Genomic DNA, 19,507 nt, shown 5'->3' on the forward strand with positions numbered 1-19,507 from the left:
GTGTTAGGGGGGAATGAGAGGAGTGAGGGGGAAAATAAGAGGAGTGAGGGGGAAAATGAGAGATGTGAGGGGGGAAATGTGAGGCGTGATGGGAAAATAAGAGAAGTGAGGTGCTATAATTAACCACAGATGTTTACTATGCCCAGGCAAAGCCGGGCTATTCAGCTAGTTGCATATATAATCACCAATTATGCAAAACTAAAAAAAAATCTTTATTGGTATTTATTAAAAATCTATAAATTCTAGAACATAAATACACCTCAAAACTTAACTCAAAGTGATCATATAAAAAATAAAAAGTAGTCAACAGTAAAGGAGTGATCACCCCATTTATTTACTACCCTGGTTAATACAATTAATCCCCACAGTTTTAAGCGTGCCCTAAAAACGCATTTGTTCAGACTGGCCTACCGCCTCAATGCATTATTATTATTTATTTATATAGCACCATTGATTCCATGGTGCTGTACATGACAAGGGGTTACATGCAAATTACAGATATCACTTACAGTAAACTAACAAACACAGACTGATACAGAGGGGCGAGGACCTTTACCTAACTATTCCTTGGTGGCCCATTCACAAATCTTAAACCATAATCGGGTTCCTCGCATCATGTTCTCATACACTTCATGCAGTTAATAGCCTCTGTGTCTGTACTGCTACACACTTAGGCTATTAACTAGTTCATGCAGCTTTACATGAACACCCGAGCCTTACACTATGGCTGGTCCAAACAACGAAAGCAATTGTTACCATCCACCTCTCGTGTCTCCCTTTTTCCTATAGTCTGTAAGCTTGCGAGCAGGGCCCTCATTCCTCCTGGTATCTGTTTTGAACTGTGATTTGTTATGCTGTAATGTCTATTGTCTGTACAAATCCCCCTATAAATTTGTAAAGCGCTGCGGAATATGTTGGCGCTATATAAATAAAATAATTATTATTTCTTCTTATTATTATTATTATTATTTATTTTACTCACTTTTATAGCACCATTAATTCCACAACTCTTTACACTTGTCAACTATTCTTGTTTGCTACCCGTTCGCAAAGGTTGGCACCCTCTTGAAACGCAATCTTCGACTAGCCTTGGTTGACCTCGCTATCCCCTCAGCCTCCCCGCAGCAGATTCCACCTGCAGAACGCAGACTTACCCTAGCAATCTCCACCTGCTGGATGCATACTCCCCTTAGCACCCTTCCCCTACTAGCCTCCCCTCACCCTGTTGGATGCGGCCCCAACAGGGCCCAGGGGGAGACTAGTGGGGGCTGCAGGGTCCAGGGGGGAGGCTAGTGGGGACTGCAGGGTCCAGGGGAGGCTAGTGGGGACTGGGGGCTGCAGGGCCCAGGGGGGAGGCTAGTGGGGGCTGCAGGGCCCATGGGGAGCCTAGTGGGGACTGGGGGCTGCAGGGCCCAGGGGGGAGGCTAGTGGGGGCTACAGGGTCCAGGGGGGGCTAATGGGGACTGGGAGCTGCAGGGCCCAAGGGGGAGGCTAGTGGGGACTGCAGGGTCCAGGGGGGCTAGTGGGGACTGGGGGGCTGCAGGGCCCAGGGGGAGGCTAGTGAGGACTGGGGGATACAGGGCCCAGGGGGAGGCTAGTGGGGGCTGCAGGGCCCAGGGGGGAGACTAATGGGGACTGGGGGCTTCAGGGCCCAGGGGGAGGCTAGTGGGGGCTGCAGGGCCCAAGGGGGAGACTAGTGGGGGCTGGGGGCTGCAGGGCCCAGGGGGAGGCTAGTGAGGACTCGGGGCTGCAGGTCCCAGGGGGAGGCTAGTGAGGACTCGAGGCTGCAGGTCACAGGGGGAGGCTAGTGGGGGCTGCAGGGTCCAGGGGGGAGGCTAGTGGGGGCTGGCAGTTCCCACTATCCTTCCCCTGAACCCTGTTGGACGCAGCCCCCAGTCACCACTCGCCTTCCCTCATCAGCCACACGCTGCCAGGCGCAGCCACCTGAAGCCTCTTCTGCTCACCAGACTCAGAGACAGGACGCAGTCTCCTCACTTTATTCTGCCTGACTGCCCGCCGCCTTCTCCTCAGCCTACTTTGTCTGCCCACCGACACCTGGCACATCGCACGCTGCTCTGCTTGGAATGAGGAAGTGCGATCACGAGCAGTGTGACTCAGGACAATGATGCACCCCGGCCGGCCGCAACTTAAAGGTACAGCGCCCATTTTCATCTGTCCGATGCATTAACAACACTGTAGGTTTATCTTTAAATCACCACAGTGTTGTTATGCATCGGGAGTTTGGCAGAATAGAACAAAATGTCCAGGGGCCCGATGAAGAGAAACAAAGAGAGAGGGGCCCGAGTGGAGTGAGCTGCCAGCGTGTATGTGTTTGGGCCCCCCTTTTTGCCTCTGACCTCTGGGCCCCATACTGTAGTAATGGCTGTAATGCCCTGATGGCGGCCCTGTCTGAACCCCATAGAGAACCTGTGGTCCCTCATAAAATGTGGGATCTACAGGGAGGGAAAACAGTCCACCTCTCGGAACAGTGTCTGTGAGGCTGTGGTGGCTGCTGCACACAATGTTGATCATAAACAGATCAAGCAACTGACAGAATCTATGGATGGAAGGCTGTTAGTGTCATCATAAAGAAAGGTGGCTATATTGGTCACTAATTTTGGGGGTTTTGTTTTTGCATGTTAGAAATGTTTATTTCTAAATTTTGTGCAGTTATATTGGTTTACCTGGAGAAAATAAACAAGTGAGATTGGAATATATTTGTTTTTTATTAAGTTGCCTAATAATTCTGCACAGTAATAGTTACCTGCACATACAGATATCCTCCTAAGATAGCAAAATTTAAAAATAACCCACTCCAACTTCCAAAAATATTAAGCTTTGATATTTACGAGTCTTTTGGGTTGAATGAGAACATAGTTGTTGATCAATAATAAAAATAATCCTCTAAAATACAACTTGACTAATAATTCTGCAAGCAGTGTATACTCGAGTATAAGCTGAGATTTTCAGCCCATTATTTTAGGCTGAAAGTGCCCCTCTCGGCTTATACTCGAGTCATTGTCCTAGTGGGTTGGCGGGGGAGGGGGAGCGGCAGCTGTCACATCATACTCACCTGCTCCCGGCACGTCTCTGTATGTCTTTGCTTTTCCAGGCGCCGGCAGCTTCTTCCTATGTTCAGCGGTCACGTGGTGCCGCTCATTAAAGTAATGAATATGGCTGCGATGTATAAGGGTGGAGGACATGTTCATTACTTTAATGAGTGGTACGATGTGACCGCTGAACATAGGAAGAAGATGCCGACACCCGGAGAACATCTGTCAGTGAGAAGCTGCCAGCGACCGCACCGGGAGCAGGTGAGTATAACGGGGGAGGGTGAGCATTCCGATATTCACCTGTCCCCGTTCCACCGCCGGGATGAGTCTTCTGCGTCCACTGGCTGTGACGTTCAGGTCAGAGGGCGCGATGACGTGGTTAGTGTGTGCGCCACCCTCTGCCTGAACAGTCACTGTAGAGAGCCAAAAGACGGAGTGGCATGCGGCGGTGGAACGAGGACAGGTGAATATCACAAGTGAGGGTGTCCCCGCCTGCTCAGGACAAGAGGTTAGTATGTCAGTTATTTTTTTATCGCAGCAGCAGCATATGATGCAATTGTTTCTATAGAGCATCTTATGGGGCCATAATCAACCTTTATGCAGCATTATATGGGGTAAATGTTTCTATGGAGCATCTTATGGGGCATTAATCAACCTTTATGCAGCATTATATGGGGCAAATGTTTCTATGGAGCATCTTAAGGGGCCATAATCAACTTTTGTGCAGCATTATATGGGGCAAATGTTTCTATGGAGCATCTTATGGGGCCATAATCAACCTTTGTGCAGCATTATATAGGGCATATTTTTGCATGAAGCATCTTATGGGGCTCATCATAAACTTTATGGAGCATTATATGGGGTATATTTTATTATGGAGCATCTTATGGGGCCCATCATGAACTTTATGGAGCATTATATGGGGCTTCTGATTCAATATGGATATTCAAAAACACAACCTACTGATGTCTCAATTAATTTTACTTTTATTGGTGTCTATTTTTATTTTTGAAATTTACCAGTAGCTGCTGCATTTTTCACCCTAGGCTTATACTCGAGTCATTACGTTTTCCCAGTTTTTTGTGGTAAAATTAAGGGTCTCGGCTTATACTCGGGTCGGCTTATACTTGAGTATATACGGTACATCACAAAATAGGTTTGATGCTTCCTGTAGTAAATCAAGACCCAGCATTTTTACAAATTTACTGTTTGGGAGATGAACAGATACAAGCTGATAGACTTTGTGAAGCTATACCTGAGACACAAAAAGACATTGTTTTGAATTTGCAATGATTTTTCCATCAACACAATCAGTTAGTAAACCTTTATAAAACAGACTTAGAAAAAGAATGCCAAGTGCGGAATATCAGGGTGTAATAAGAGCAGACAAGACTCGGTTGGTGAGCGCAGAAGGAGATTTAATTCTCCCAGTGTCAACGAAGTAGCTATTGTCATGGTTGGACAGGACTTTCTAAGCCAAGATATACCGTATTTTTCAGATTATAAAATGGTGCTTCTTATAATCCATGCATCTTATTGCTTACCGGGGGTGTAGGCTGCGGTGAAGCGGGATCCCAGGGTCGCTGCTGGAGGAGACAGAAGTGGCGCAGGTCGGGATGGGGGGTTTCCAATGTTTGGCACACCACTGTGGGTGCCTCCGATGCTGCTGCGGGGGTCTCTAGTGCTGCTGCCGGGACTCTTCCAACATTTTGTGAAAGGCCAGAGCCCCCGTAGTTCCATGGTTTCCTATGCGGTGGACTCTGGGAAAATGGCTGCCAGGGGGTGGCGCATGCGCAGATTGAGATCTCGGCACCAAGATCTAGGAGATGAGATTTCAGCGCCGAGATCTCATCTCCCGAGATCTTGGTGCCGAGATCTCCATCTGCGCATGCGCCGTCCCCGGCAGCCATTTTCTCGGAGTCCACTGCATAGGAAACCATGGAACTGCGGGGCCTCTGACCTCTTACAAAATGTCAACAGAGCCCCAGCAGGTCCCCGCAGAAGCACCGGAGACCCCCGCAGCAGAACCGCAGACCGTCGCAACAGCACCGGAGACCCCAGCAGCGGCGTGCTGCACATCGGAACACCCCTCATCCCAGCCTGCAGCGACCCTATGACCGTGCTCCACTGTGGCCGGTAAGGTACCGTATATACTCGGGTATAAGCCAAGATTTTCAGCACATTGTTTGTCCTGAAAACACCCCCCTCGGCTTATACACAAGTCTTTGTCCAAAAAGCTGGCGAGGGAGCGGCAGAGCAACGGCAGGAGCCGGCAGTTGTGACATCATACACACCCTCCTCGGGCCCTTGCTGAACGGCGCTGCATCTCGGTTATCCCGACGCCGGCAGCTCCCCTGTGCTGAGCGGTCATGTGGTACCGCTCATTAAGGTAATGGATATGCACGCGTCTCCACTCTCATAGGCATCAAGCGCATATTCATTACCTTAATGAGCGGTGGCCCGTGACCACTGAGCACAGGAAGAGCTGCTGCATCGGGACAACAGAGAGGGGAGAACGGGGGATCCGAGCGGAGCCATGCATACAAGATGGGATGTGGGACCGGGGGAACCATGCATACAACAGAGGGAGCCACGCAGAGCAGGACAGGGTGAGCCACACAGAGCAGGACAGGACAGCGGGAGCCACACAGAACAGGACAGGATGGGGGGAGCCACACAGAACAGGACAGGATGGGGGGAGCCACACAGGACAGAATGGGGGGAGCCACACAGAACAGGACAAGACGGGGGAGCCACACAGAGCAGGACAGGACAGGGGGAGCCACACAGGACAGGACAGGGGGAGCCACACAGAGCAGGACAGGACGGGGGGAGCCACACAGAGCAGGACAGGATGGGGGGAGCCACACAGGACAGGACGGGGGGGTGCCACACAGGACAGGACGAGGGGAAGCCACACAGGACAGGACAGGGGGAGCCACACAGGACAGGACAAGACATGGGGAGCCACACAGGACAGGACAAGACATGGGGAGCCACACAGAGCAGGACAGGATGGGCGAGCCACACAGTGCAGGACAGGACGGGGGGTGCCACACAGCAGGACAGGATGGGGGGAGCCTCACAGAGCAGGACAGGATGGGGGAGCCACACAGAGCAGGACAGGATGGGGGGAGCCACACAGAGCAGGACATGGATGAGGGGGCAATGCATACCCGGCTTATAATTGAGTCAATAAGCTTACCCAGTTTTCCTTGGCAAAATTAGGTGTCTCAGCTTATACTTGGGTAGGCTTATACTTGAATATATACGGTATACCTGCATTGGGCAGCACGGTGGCTCAGTGGATAGCACTGCAGCCTTGCAGCGCTGGGGTCCTGGGTTCAAATCCCACCACGGACAACATCTGCAAGAAGTTTGTATGTTTTCCCCGTGTTTGTGTGGTTTTCCTCTGGTTACTCCGGTCCCCCCCCCCCACATTCCAAAGACATACTGATAGGGATTCTAGACTGTGAGCCCCCATCAGGGACAGCGATGATAATGTGTGCAAACTGTAAAGCGCTACGGAATTGGAGCGCCCCCAGACGCAGGGCCGCGGGGTACTCGGTACCGGGCCTCTCTCTGTCTCGGTTCTGGGGTTGTCACGGTGGCTAGACCCGGTCCGTGACCCTGCTAAGGGGCGTCCAGTGAAAATGTTTGATAATGTTGCTAGAGAATGAGGACAGGAAGTGAAGCTGTAGGGGTTAGTGGGCGAGTCCTCCTAGGAGCCATAGAGAGATGGCTCAGTGATCCTGTACTATGAAAAGAGGCAGTAGGCCTGGGCAGATAGACAGGCAGTCCTGCATAAGACAAATCAGAGAGTAAAAAAAAAAATGTTGCACTAAGCAGAAAAAAAAAAATGAATTCAAGTTAATTTATATTTTAGGAGTTTTATACTGAGCCTTTAGTGGATCCAGCTTATACTTCCTTAGAGGCAAAGTTAAATTATTGTTCAGAATTTGCACTTAGTAGAATACCCGGCTGGGTAATAAAAGTTATTTATAGTATGTTATTTAAAATATTTAACCATGTTTTGTTTGTAACGTTTAAGAGTCCTCACCTCCCATAAATGGAAGCTCTGTTCAAATTTACTTGTTCAATGCATTTCAAAATTTGTATGTCTTTTTGCTGACATGTATTGTTGTTTTCTTCCCAGTCCGGGAGTACTGGATTTAACTGGGGGGGGGGGGGGGGGGGAGTGCAGCGCCCCAGAGTCCTGGTCGTTGCAGTACTGATGCTCCGCCGCCAAGGGGAGTGATGGTACGTCTGATGGCACTGAAGGAGTTCACCTGACCAGGTATAGAACACCACCACAGACACCAATACACTTCACAGTCTGGCCTCCAGGGGGAGCAAAGGGCACTATGTATTGGGCCACTCCTCACAATCTGGTAAAACTGGGGGTTGGATAGGAAGTTAGACAGAAGCTGACTGGGTTGGAACCAGGCAACATCCTGTAGCAGAGGGTGTTGCAGGGGAAGATTCAGGGGGGTCCCTGTCAGGTGTGGGATCCTGACAGAGGCCTAGCGAACAGAACAGAACGTTACGGGACCGCGCCTGCACTTCATTGCGGCGGTACCCAAAGAAAGGAAAAGAAGCAAGGTTTATTGTGAAGAGTGAGAAACGAGATCAAAGCAAAAAGGAGATAACACCAGTAGGAGTCGTGCTGTAAGATCGAGGCAACATCCTACTGAGGCGCGTAGTCTGTGGCCGGAACTCCGAGGAAGTTTTGGGCTCCAAGCATTACTTCGAACCAACGGCAGGACAGTTAATTATAGGTTGGCTGTCTCACCTAAATCACCTAAGCAGACATAGGGGGCAACTGTGGGAGAGGGGCGTCACTAGGGTCCCAGAAGAACTCCAGGCCTACCCGTCATACCTGTGCGTCCTAGCCATATCATCTGGGGGACGGAGAAGAACATCAGAACAGATACGAGTTGTGGGAAATAACATCAGAACCAGACACAACAGTTGTGAGGACTATCCCGTGGTGCTCAGCAGGGAAGTACTACAACACACAGGCGCTAGAAGGAAGGCACAGATTTCCACCTGCGAAGGGAACTCTGGAGGTGCCATCGGACCGGCCGGTCTCAGACAGCCCTGTTAACCGATGATAATGTGTGCAAACTGTAAAGCGCTACGGAAATGGAGCGCCCCCAGACTCAGGGCCGCGGGGTACTCGGTACCGGGCCTCTCTCTGTCTCGATTCTGGGGTTGTCACGGTGGCTAGACCTGGTCTGTGACCCTGCTAAGGGGCGTCCAGTGAAAATGTTTGATAATGTTGCTAGAGAATGAGGACAGGAAGTGAACCCGTAGGGGTTAGTGGGTGAGTCCTCCTAGGAGCCATAGAGAGATGGCTCAGTGATCCTGTACTACGAAAAGAGGCAGTAGGCCTGTGCAGATAGACAGGCGGTCCTGCATAAGACAAATCAGAGAGTAAAAGGTGGTGGTGGTGAGTGGTGCAAGTCGCGATGAATAACGAGGACACAGGGTTGCAGTCTCTTTACCTCTTTACTGAAGGCTTCAAGATCCTCAATCCAGAGTACGGTTAACAGGGCTGTCTGAGACCGGCCGGTCCGATGGCACCTCCAGAGTTCCCTTCGCAGGTGGAAATCTGTGCCTTCCTTCTAGCACCTGTGTGTTGTAGTACTTCCCTGCTGAGGACCACGGGATAGTCCTCACAACTGTTGTGTCTGGTTCTGATGTTATTTCCCACAACTCGTATCAGTTCTGATGTTCTTCTCCGTCCCCCAGATGATATGGCTAGGACGCACCCGTATGATGGGTAGGCCTGGAGTTCTTCCGGGACCCTAGTGACGCCCCTCTCCCACAGTTGCCCCCTATGTCTGCTTAGGTGATTTAGGTGAGACAGCCAACCTATAATTAACTGTCCTGCCGTTGGTTCGAAGTAATGCTTGGAGCCCAATACTTCCTCGGCGTTCCGGCCACCGGCTACGCGCCTCAGTAGGATGTTGCCTCGGTCTTACAGCACGACTCCTACTGGTGTTATCTCCTTTTTGCTTTGATCTCGTTTCTCACTCTTCACAATAAACCTCGCTTCTTTTCCTTTCTTTGGGTACCGCCGCAATGAAGTGCAGGCGCGGTCCCGTAACGTTCTGTTCTGTTCGCTAGGCCTCTGTCAGGATCCCACCCCTGACAGGGACCCCCCTGAATCTTCCCCTGCAACACCCTCTGCCACAGGATGTTGCCTGGTTCCAACCCAGTCAGCTTCTGTCTAACTTCCTATCCAACCCCCAGTTTTACCAGATTGTGAGGAGTGGCCTAATACATAGTGCCCTTTGCTCCCCCTGGAGGCCAGACTGTGAAGTGTATTGGTGTCTGTGATACCTGGTCAGGTGAACTCCTTCAGTGCCATCAGACGTACCATCACTCCCCTTAGCGGCGGAGCATCACTACTGCAACAACCAGGACTCTGGGGCGCTGCAGAATATGTTAGCTCTATATAAAAAGATTATTATTATTATTTATTATTACAGTATTATTATATGACGCACCCCCCATTTCCCCCCCAAATTTTTTTGGGGAAAATGTGCGTCTTATAATCCGAAAAATACAGTAATTATTCAGCGACAAAGCAAAAATCTTCAACGCATTACAGAATCACATAGATCATATGATGCTCTACAATATCCTATAATATTATGGAATGGCCAAGACGGCGATCACTATAATCTAACAGACTGATCCCAACACTGCGAGGCCGACCAATAAAGAAATATCAGCTATGGACTTCTATGCCTACCAAATAATGATCAGACATGGTTCATCAAACCACATTTAACAATGTAGGCAATTTTTCATCAATTTATACTAGATATGTATGCCAAAGTGGAAAGCGAGCGTCTTTTGTACATATAGCCGAAGAAAGAAATATTTAGAGTGTATGAATACATTAATATAAGAAATGCTATTGCCAATTACGGCAACGTGGTGGACATTGGGGGAATGGTTATTTTACCGGCTACATTTACAGGAAGTCCCAGACATATGCACGAGTATGCCCAGGACGCCATGACACATGTTCGGATATATGACGGTCCAGATTTGTCTATTACAGTTACGTGTAATCCAACTTGGCCTGAGATAAGGGAAGAGCTTCTGAATGGTCAGGGCCCCTCAGATCAACATGATTTAAAGGGAACCTGTCAGCAGGATTGTGCACAGTAACCTACAGACAGGCGCCATTATACTGATAACATTGATACCTGGTGATGAAATCCGTCTTGTGGTTGTTTAATCTGTATTTGCAACTTTCAGGTAATGAGATTCTCGTGCTCCGGGGCGGCCTGTGAGCGGGGTTCTATGTGGTGCTCTGCTTACATATTCATACTGATGGCTTCTGACAGGTCACTGATCCCTCACTGACATGTCCCCCATTTTACATACTGAATATCATAGGTTTTGAAAAAAAAAAATTCACATTCAGCAGGCATGTGCCGGTGCCTGTGCCATAGCATGATCACATCTATAATGTCCATTTAATTATTTTATTTTGTGATATAAACTTGTTCAGAGAAAAAAATAATTCTAAGAATTGCGCCGGCAGAGCCTGTGCAGTAACATCCTCCATCGGCGATCCGAAGGATGCTACTACACAGGCGCTGACAGTGCCATTTTGTTAGAGGAAAAAAATTGACTCCACCGAGATCAGATCGCCAATAGATGCCACTGCACAGGCGCAGCTGGGGCAATTTTGAGAGAGAATTTTTATTTTTTTTTAATAAGTTTATATCACCAAATAAAATGATTAAATGGGTATTATAGATGCGATCATGCTACAGCGCAGGCATCGCCACCGACAAGTGCCTGCCTGCTGAATGTGCATTTATTTTTCTTAAAAACATTATATTCAGTATGTAAAATAGGGGGCAGGTCAGTGAGGGATCAGTGACCTGTCAGAAGCCATCAGTATGAATATCTAAGCAGAGCACCACATAGACAGAATAAGTTCTGGATCAGGACTGTATGGCTGGTAAAAGGACGGGTACTGGATAGGAAACAGACACGATACGGTCAGGAGCACAGGACGGACTCAGGTACAGGATCACACAGGTGCAGGTTCAGACTGCACTGGTGAGGGTAGCGGTATAGGTGCATACAAGATGGATCAGGTTCTGGTAGATGCAGGATGGGCTCAGGAATAGGTTACAGAAGGATGCACATGATCAGGTTCAAACAGGGCAAGCATGATGGACAGGATCAGGTTAAGGGAGCACACATACAGGGACCTTACAACTAAGTAGCAGAAAACACACTGATTACTAAAGTTGCTAAAGTACCTTCCAATAATGGAGGGTGCCTTAAATATCAAACGTCTCCATCATGTAACGTGAAGGAAAGGCTGTGTGCAACACGAAGGGATAAGGAAAAGGGAACCAAACACTAGGGAAGAGGGGAGTTAGAGACCACAGATCTAATGTCACCCTGTCTGCCCTATCTTACCTACATAGGTTCCGCACCTATCACGGAGCAGGATACATAATCCCTGCCTGACCCTTGCGATAATCGCTGCACCGGGAAGGACAGAATGAGCGTTAGTCAATCCCCACTACCGCTAAAGACAGCTAGGATACACAAAACAACGGGAAACCTAGCTTGAGTAGACTCAGAGAGAAACACCATCGTCCTTTAACCTACACAGAGGACGCTAGGCGACTGCTGCAGCTCCAGGCCTCAACAGGGAAGTGCAAATAGAAAATATCACCCACGCTTGCCAGCAGCAAGTATATCAACACTCAGGTCCAGGCGTGGCCATTAGCACTTGGGGAGGTGGCCACTCGTCTGCAAAGCAAACTACTGAGACCTCCTGCAGAGGTCTGCAGCCTCTGACACATCCATCTCCCAGCTATTGGCTGAGGATGTTTGCAGACGTGCAGGTGCTGCCCCTGTGATAGGCCGGAGCGCGCCCAGAGCACACTGCCAGGAGACCTGCGCCACACAGCTGACTAGATTTCTGCCAAACCTTACTTGATCTTAAAGGGCAACACCAGCAGACGAGCTGCATGGCTGCACTGTATGCACAGGACCTGTGATGAGGTCACAGGAGGGGAGGAGTCAGGGGTCACATGATCAGGGGCCTCAGTGTATGCAGGACTCTGCTGTGCTGGTTGTCATGGTGCTGGATGAGGGGAAGTTTATGTGTGGGGTCACGAGGGGTTTACAGTGTGGATGGAGCAGAGCCGTGTGTACAAGGTGTACAGAGCAGGGCCGTGTGTGTACGAGGTGTACGGAGCAGAGCCGCGTGCGTGCGAGGTGTACGGAGCAAAGCCGAGTGCGAGCAAGGTGTATGGAGCAGAGCCGCGTGCGTGCGAGGTGTACAGAGCAGAGCCGCGTGCGTGTAAGGTGTACGGAGCAGAGGCGCATGTGTACGAGGTGTACAGAGCGGAGTCGTGTGTGTATGAGGTGTACGGAGTGGAGCAGCGTGTGTGTGTGTGTGGTGTGTACGGAGCGGAGCCATGTGTGTCTGAGGTGTGCGGAGCCGCGTGTGTACAGAGCAGAGCCGTGTGTGTACGAGGTGTATGGATTAGAGCCGTGTGTGTATGAGGTGTGCCAAGAGGAGCTGTGTGTGTACGAGGTGTACGGAGCGGAGCCGCGTGTGTACAAGATGTGCAGAGCAGACTGTATATAATAGAAGTACTGGGTGTACACTGCACACAGAGCGGAGCCGTGTGTGATGCTTCGGGTATATAGGCCGCAGTGCAGACACTTGCTGAGTGTGAGGAGCGAGTGAAGTGGGATCCCAGTGATAAGAGAATCTCCGCTGCTCCCACCATTGATGCCGTACACAGTGCGCAGCAATGATAAATGTGATCGTGCTCCCTGGATCTGATCATCATGACGTTTCGGAGTAATGACCTTTCTCAGACACTCGCTGGATGGGGGCGCTGTGGGCAGGAATATCTTATAGGATGCTGCACAATTTATAAAGCAATTTCTGGAGAATGAGGCGACCCCCAGAATGTGGCAGGAGATCTCGCTTCCGCGGCTCCGGAGGGAAGAATCACTGTTTGGTTTCTGGATTGTACATTTGTCTGGAATAATGTGCAGCGGCCAGAACAGCGACCCCCTCCCCCCACCCCCAAAGTGACCCCATTTCAGATCGACAGTCCTCAGGGAATCCATCTGGGTGTGGGGGGCATGTTGAACCCACAATTGTATCATAGATCTTTATATTTCTGGTCGTCATTTTTTCCACTAAAATGTTTTGGGTCCAAATTTTTCAGTTTCACAGAGTAAAATGGAGCCACAATTTATACAGAAATTTCTCCCCAAACCTGAGGTCAGAAATGACTGCACACGGCCGGGCTCCAATGGGGAGAGTCACTGCTTTGCTTTTGGAGCAGTAATTTGGCAGTCCTCACTTGTGGTGGGGGCCAACTGCAAAGCCCCCAAGATGTGTGAAGACATACAACCCCCTAAAGTGACCCCATTTCGGACACTGTACCCACCAGGGAAGTCATCTCAGGGTGTCATGGGCATTTTTATCCCACAGCTGTCACTGATTTGTTTATCACTTGGTTGTGAAGATAATATTACATTTGTTCTGAGGTGCAGCAAGGGGTTCAGCTCAGGGGGGAAACATCTGAGTGGGCTCCTAAAAAGGTGTCACCTCACCTGCCCTCTCAGCATCTCCCTACTCACTATGGTCATTACACGACTTCTCAGCATGTTGCTTCCATTTGGCCTTATGGCAGGATTGCCCAGTCTCTACAGGAATATAACCCTACTGTGTCCTTCAGAGATTAGGTCCCCAGCCTATCCCGTGGCGGCAGGTCCTATAATAGGCAGCTGCACCCACCAATCTGCTGAATCTTGGTTCCTAGACAGTTCATGCTTTTAGTGGTTGGGTTGTGTTGCCTGTTGTACCTCACACTTGTGTCTCTGACCCCCGATCAGCTGCTCCAGTCTTGATTACCTTGGAGTAGTACCTGGTGCTACCGTCTGTCCAGCCTATCCTCTCCACCAGTAGCTCTAGTGAAGACCTGGTGGACACCTTGTTATACCCCTCCAGGGAAAGCCCGGCCCATGGTGCATGGGATCCACATCCACCAGTGTTACACCAAGTAACTATGCACACCTCATAACTTTTGAAGCACAGATCATGTGGCGCGCATAGCAACAAATTTGGGCCACACCCCAATCCATGCCCATTCACCATAATGACAACCCAAAACATCCAAATGACCCTCATCAGAAGTTCACATACCCTGGTGATTTTGGCCTGATAACATGCACAGAAGTTGACACAAATGAGTTTGAATGGCTACTAAAGGTAACATCCTCACCTGTGACAAATGCAGGGAAAATTGTTCAGGATACAAAGAAAAACCCACAAAAAACATCAGCTGAAATACTGGACTCTCTGAAAACAAGCGGTGTGGCTGTTTCAAGATGCACAATAAGGAGGTGCTTGAAGAAAAATGGGCAGCATGGTCAAGTCGCCAGTAGAAAGCCAAATGACCCTGATCATATGTTCACATACTTCATTTTTTAATACCGTGTATTGCCCCCTCTAACATCAATGACAGCCTGAAGTCTTTTGTGGTAGTTGTGGATGAGGTTCTTTATTTTCTCAGATGGTAAAGCTGCCCACTCTTCTTGGCTAAAAGCCTCCAGTTCCTGTAAATTCCTGGGCTGTGTAGCATGAACTGCATGCTTGAGATCTCCCCAGAGTGGCTCAATGATATTGAGGTCAGGAAACTGAGATGGCCACTCCAGAACCTTCACTTTGTTCTGCTGTAGCCAATGACAGGTCAACTTGGCCTTGTGTTTTGGGTCATTGTCATGTTGAAATGTCCAAGTACTTGCCATGCGCAGCTTGCAGGCTGATGATTGCAAATTTGCCTCCAGTATTTGCTGATAACGTGCTGCATTCATCTTTCCTTCAACTTTAACCAAATTTCCTGTGTCTTTGTAGCTCACACATCCCCAAAATATCAGTGATTCACCTCTGTGCTTTACAGTAGGAATGGTGTTCCTACTGTATGGTTGTGGCCAAAAAGTTCAATTTCGGTCTCATCAGTCCTAGTTACCTTGTTCCTGAAGTTTTCAGGCTTGTCTCTGGGCTGTTATGTGTATTATAGGCGAAAATGGCTTTCTTCTAGCGACTCGACCATGCAGCCCATTTTTCTTCAAGTGCCTCCTTATTGTGCATCTTGAAACAGCCACACCGCTTGTTTTCAGAGAGTCTTGTATTTCAGTTGATGTTATTTGTGGGTATTTCTTTGCATCCCAAACAATTTTCCTGGCATTTGTCACAGGTGAAGATGTTACCTTTAGTAGCCATTCAAACCCATTTGTGTCAACTTCAGTGCATGTTATCAGGCCAAAATCACCAGGGTATGTAACTTTTAATCAGGGTCATTTGGATGTTTTGGGTTGTCATTATGATTTAAAAAGAGAAAACACAGTAGTTTGACAATAAATGGCTTCACCCCAACCACTAACCATGAGTGGAGAAAAGGTTGTGGTGTTATCATTCATGTTCTCTGATAAAAGGCCAAGAAAGCAAAAATTCTGCTGGGGTATGTAAACTTTTGAGTAGGGTTGAGCGACTAACTTTTTTAGGATCGAGTCGGGTTTTGCGAAACCCGACTTTGTCAAAAGTCGAGTCGAGTCGAGTCAAATCGTCCGATTATCGCGCAAAGTCGGTGATCGCCCGAAACACGAAACCCAATGTAAGTCAATGGGGGAGCCTCTGTCTCTCTCTCATCCCTGCAAAGGTTGTGTTGGACTGTGGAAATCGCTACATCCCAAACGGTAATATGGCGGTTTTACCCCCTGTTACGCCGCAGAAAGCAAGCCGGAACCTATGTCATCACGCTGCCCACACTCCTTCATTGGCTGAAAAATGGCGGGGAAAGCATCATATGAAACGCGACTTTGGCGTGAAGATCGCCGATCGCATGGCCGATCCCACAGTGGGATCGGGTCAGGTTTCATGAAACCCGACTTTGCTGAAAGTCGGCGATTTTTGAAAATGTCCGATCTGTTTCGCTCAACCCTACTTTTGAGTGCAACTGTATACATAATGTATTGCTATGGATATGTATACTCTGCTTCTGAGTGCATTGCCTGCAATATAGCTGTCAATATGACCAAACTCTCCCATCTCCAGTATTGTGAGCTTTGGCTCAATGGTAAAGCAACAGCCTGCAAACACTGAGATGGAAGTTCATAGTCCTGGGGAGACCGATCACTGGAGGGAGAGGAAGTGAATATTACATATAATGTATGCACTCAATAAAACCATCCCACAATGGACAAAAATACTCTTGATCCGCGTCGGCAGTGACCCCCGTGTACTTGTGGAATGGGTAAGAACTATTGAACCGGGTTGAGCATGGCATATGCCGTACTTTTTGATCGGTACCCCACTGTGGGATTTATGTGGTCCGACCTGTAGTTACCCGGCCTATGTAGTATCTTTACCTTAATATGCACTAGCAGCACTTTAGGATGAAAAATAATCAGAGACTCACAGGGGCTGCCGCCGTGTAGAGTATTTCAGTGTTTCCCTTTGGTTCCCTTGCTGTCTACATTATGTCTGTAATGATTAATTATTTATAAACAGTGTATTTGATTGTTCTATGAATACAATTATTTATACTTTTTCTAAATGGGACCTATACTCCGTGTGTTATTCTCTGGTTCTCTTAATGTATGCACTCAGCAGAGAAGCAGCCCCACCCTCCGAGGAGGAGGAGCTATGGGAGCAATGAAAACGTCGGAGAGGTGAGTATAGAAGTTAGGAGAACAGCTGAGATATGACAGGACAGTCCAGCTGAATCCGGGACGGTTGGGAGCTATGTGATTGAGATGCTGTGTCATGAAAGGACAAAGATGAGTGGCCAAAATAACTCCAGAAACTCATTGCCAGTTATCGCAAACGCTTGATTGCAGTTGTTGCTGCTAAGGGCGGCCCAATCAGTTATTAGGTTTAGGGGGCAACCACTTTTCACACAGGGCCCTGTAGGTTTGGATTTTTTTTCCCTGTAATAATAAAGACCTTCATTTAAAAACTGTATTTTGTGTTATCTTTGTCTAATATTTACTTTTGTTTGGTGATCTGACACATGTAAGTGTGACAAACATACAAAAGAATAATAAATGTGTGTGCATCTGTCTATGTATACACATATATATGGTGAGGAGGCAGGGAGGAGTTTGTGTGGAAAATGGAGAAGCCGTGCTAAGTGCTGGCTCACGGGCCACTGCAACACATGATGGAGCTTGTAGTATTAGAACACAGTATGCCTGGGGACAAGAAGTCATTGATAAACATCAGTTGCATCTGGCAGACACAAGTGATGCTATCTGCATGATAAAGATATATATCTATAATAAGAGTATGGATGCATTTGCGGCACCCCCACCGCCGCAGGGCCGAGGGGTACCCGATACCGGGCCTCTGAGTCTCTGTTCTGGGGGTTGTCACGGTGGCTAGGCCCGATCCGTGGCCCTGCCTGCACGGGGGAGCGTCCAGTGAAAGGTGGTGGTAAATGGTGGTGGTGCAGTGCAGTAAATAACGAGGACACCAGGGTGCAGTCTCTTTACCTCTTTACTGAAGATCTCTGGGTCCTCAGTCCGGAATCCGGATAACCAGGCTGCGCAAGACCGGCCGGTCCAATGGCACCTCCAGAGTTCTCTTTGCAGGTGGAAATCTGTGCCTTCCTACAAGCGCTATGTGTTGCGGTCCTTCCCTGCTGTGCTTACGGAAAGTCCCCACAACTGTTGTGTCTGTTTCTTAAGTTCCCTCACAACTCGATTAGATGATTGTTATGATCCCAATGGCAGAGGATCTCTGATATTCCGGCAAGATAGCAAAAGCATAAATACTGCTCTAGGGAGGTGGAAACTGGGCTAACCGCATACCTGATCCTAACACAAACAACTAGAAGCAGCCGGTGAACATGCCTACGTTGGTTCTAGACGTCTCGAGCCAGCCAGATAACTGTCTAACTCTAGAGGGAAAATAAGACCTCACTTGCCTCCAGAGAAATTGAACCCCAAAGATATAGAAAGCCCCCAACAAATAATAACGGTGAGGCAAGAAGAAAACACAAACGTAGAGATGAACTAGATTTCAGCAAAGTGAGGCCCACTAGTCTAGATAGGCAGAAAATACATAGTGGACTATGCGGTCAGCAGAAAACCCTACAAAAACATCCACGCTGAACATTCAAGAACCCCCACACCGACTGACGGTGCGGGGGGAGAACATCAGCACCCTTAGAGCTTCCAGCGAGCCAGAAAATCAAATATAAGCAAGCTGGACAAAAACACTGAAAAAATGCAAACGATCCAAATTGTTCAAAACAGACTTAGCTTTTCTTGCATGAGACAGACTGAAAGGAATCCGGAGGAGACCATATAGGTCTGGATACAACAATGCCAGGCAAGAGACTGAGTCCAGAGGAGACTTAAATAGGGAACACCCGCTGCTTAACGACACAGCTGGAGCTCAGGCCTGCAACAAGACATGCCTAACAGAATACCGTTAGTGACCACCAGAGGGAGCCCAGAAACACAGTTCACAACAGTACCCCCCCCTTGAGGAGGGGTCACCGAACCCTCACCAAGACCCCCAGGGCGATCAGGATGAGCAGCATGTAAGGCATGAACCAAATCAGCCGCATGAACATCAGAGGCGACAACCCAGGAATTATCCTCCTGACCATAGCCTTTCCACTTAACTAAATACTGGAGCTTCCGTCTAGAGATACGAGAATCCAGAATCTTCTCCACCACGTACTCCAACTCGCCCTCAACCAAAACCGGGGCAGGAGGCTCAACAGCAGGAACCACAGGCACCACGTACCGCCACAACAAGGACCTATGGAACACATTATGAATAGCAAATGACGCTGAGAGGTCCAAGCGAAAAGACACCGGGTTAAGGATTTCCAAAATCTTATAAGGACCGATAAAGCGAGGCTTGAACTTAGGAGAGGAGACTTTCAAAGGAACATGCCGAGAAGACAACCAAACCAAATCCCCAACACGAAGTCGGGGACCCACACCGCGGCGGCGGTTGGCAAAACGCTGGGCCTTGTCTTGTGACAATCTCAAATTGTCCACCACATGGTTCCAAATCCGCTGCAACCTATCCACCACAGAATCAACCCCAGGACAGTCAGAAGGTTCAACCTGGCCCGAGGAGAAACGAGGATGAAAACCAGAGTTGCAGAAAAAGGGTGAAACCAAAGTGGCAGAACTAGCCCGATTATTAAGGGCAAACTCGGCCAGTGGCAAAAAGGTAACCCGGTCGTCCTGATCAGCAGAAACAAAACATCTCAAATAAGTCTCCAACGTCTGATTAGTTCGCTCGGTCTGGCCATTAGTCTGAGGATGAAAAGACGACGAAAAAGACAAATCAATACCCATCTTAGCACAAAAGGATCGCCAGAATCTGGACACAAACTGGGATCCTC

General features: G+C 48.8%; 1 protein-coding gene across 3 annotated transcripts in view; it reads right to left on the minus strand.

The window, feature by feature from the left end:
• The window catches only part of LOC143766420 (uncharacterized), a 105,736-nt gene extending 93,631 nt beyond the window's left edge, over nucleotides 1–12,105 (minus strand). Inside the window, exon 1 of one of the 3 annotated variants that reach the window (XM_077254096.1) lies at nucleotides 12,042–12,105. The gene's annotated coding sequence lies outside the window, so the exon portion shown is untranslated. Of the gene's footprint in view, nucleotides 1–1,964; nucleotides 2,085–11,711; nucleotides 12,022–12,041 lie in introns of those variants that run through there. The other 2 variants (XM_077254097.1, XM_077254095.1) reach the window with 2 other exon arrangements.
• Between the last annotated feature and the right edge of the window lie 7,402 nt (nucleotides 12,106–19,507).

The sequence above is a fragment of the Ranitomeya variabilis genome, chromosome 4 (assembly GCF_051348905.1).
Source record: "Ranitomeya variabilis isolate aRanVar5 chromosome 4, aRanVar5.hap1, whole genome shotgun sequence".
Taxonomy (NCBI): Eukaryota; Metazoa; Chordata; class Amphibia; order Anura; family Dendrobatidae; genus Ranitomeya; species Ranitomeya variabilis.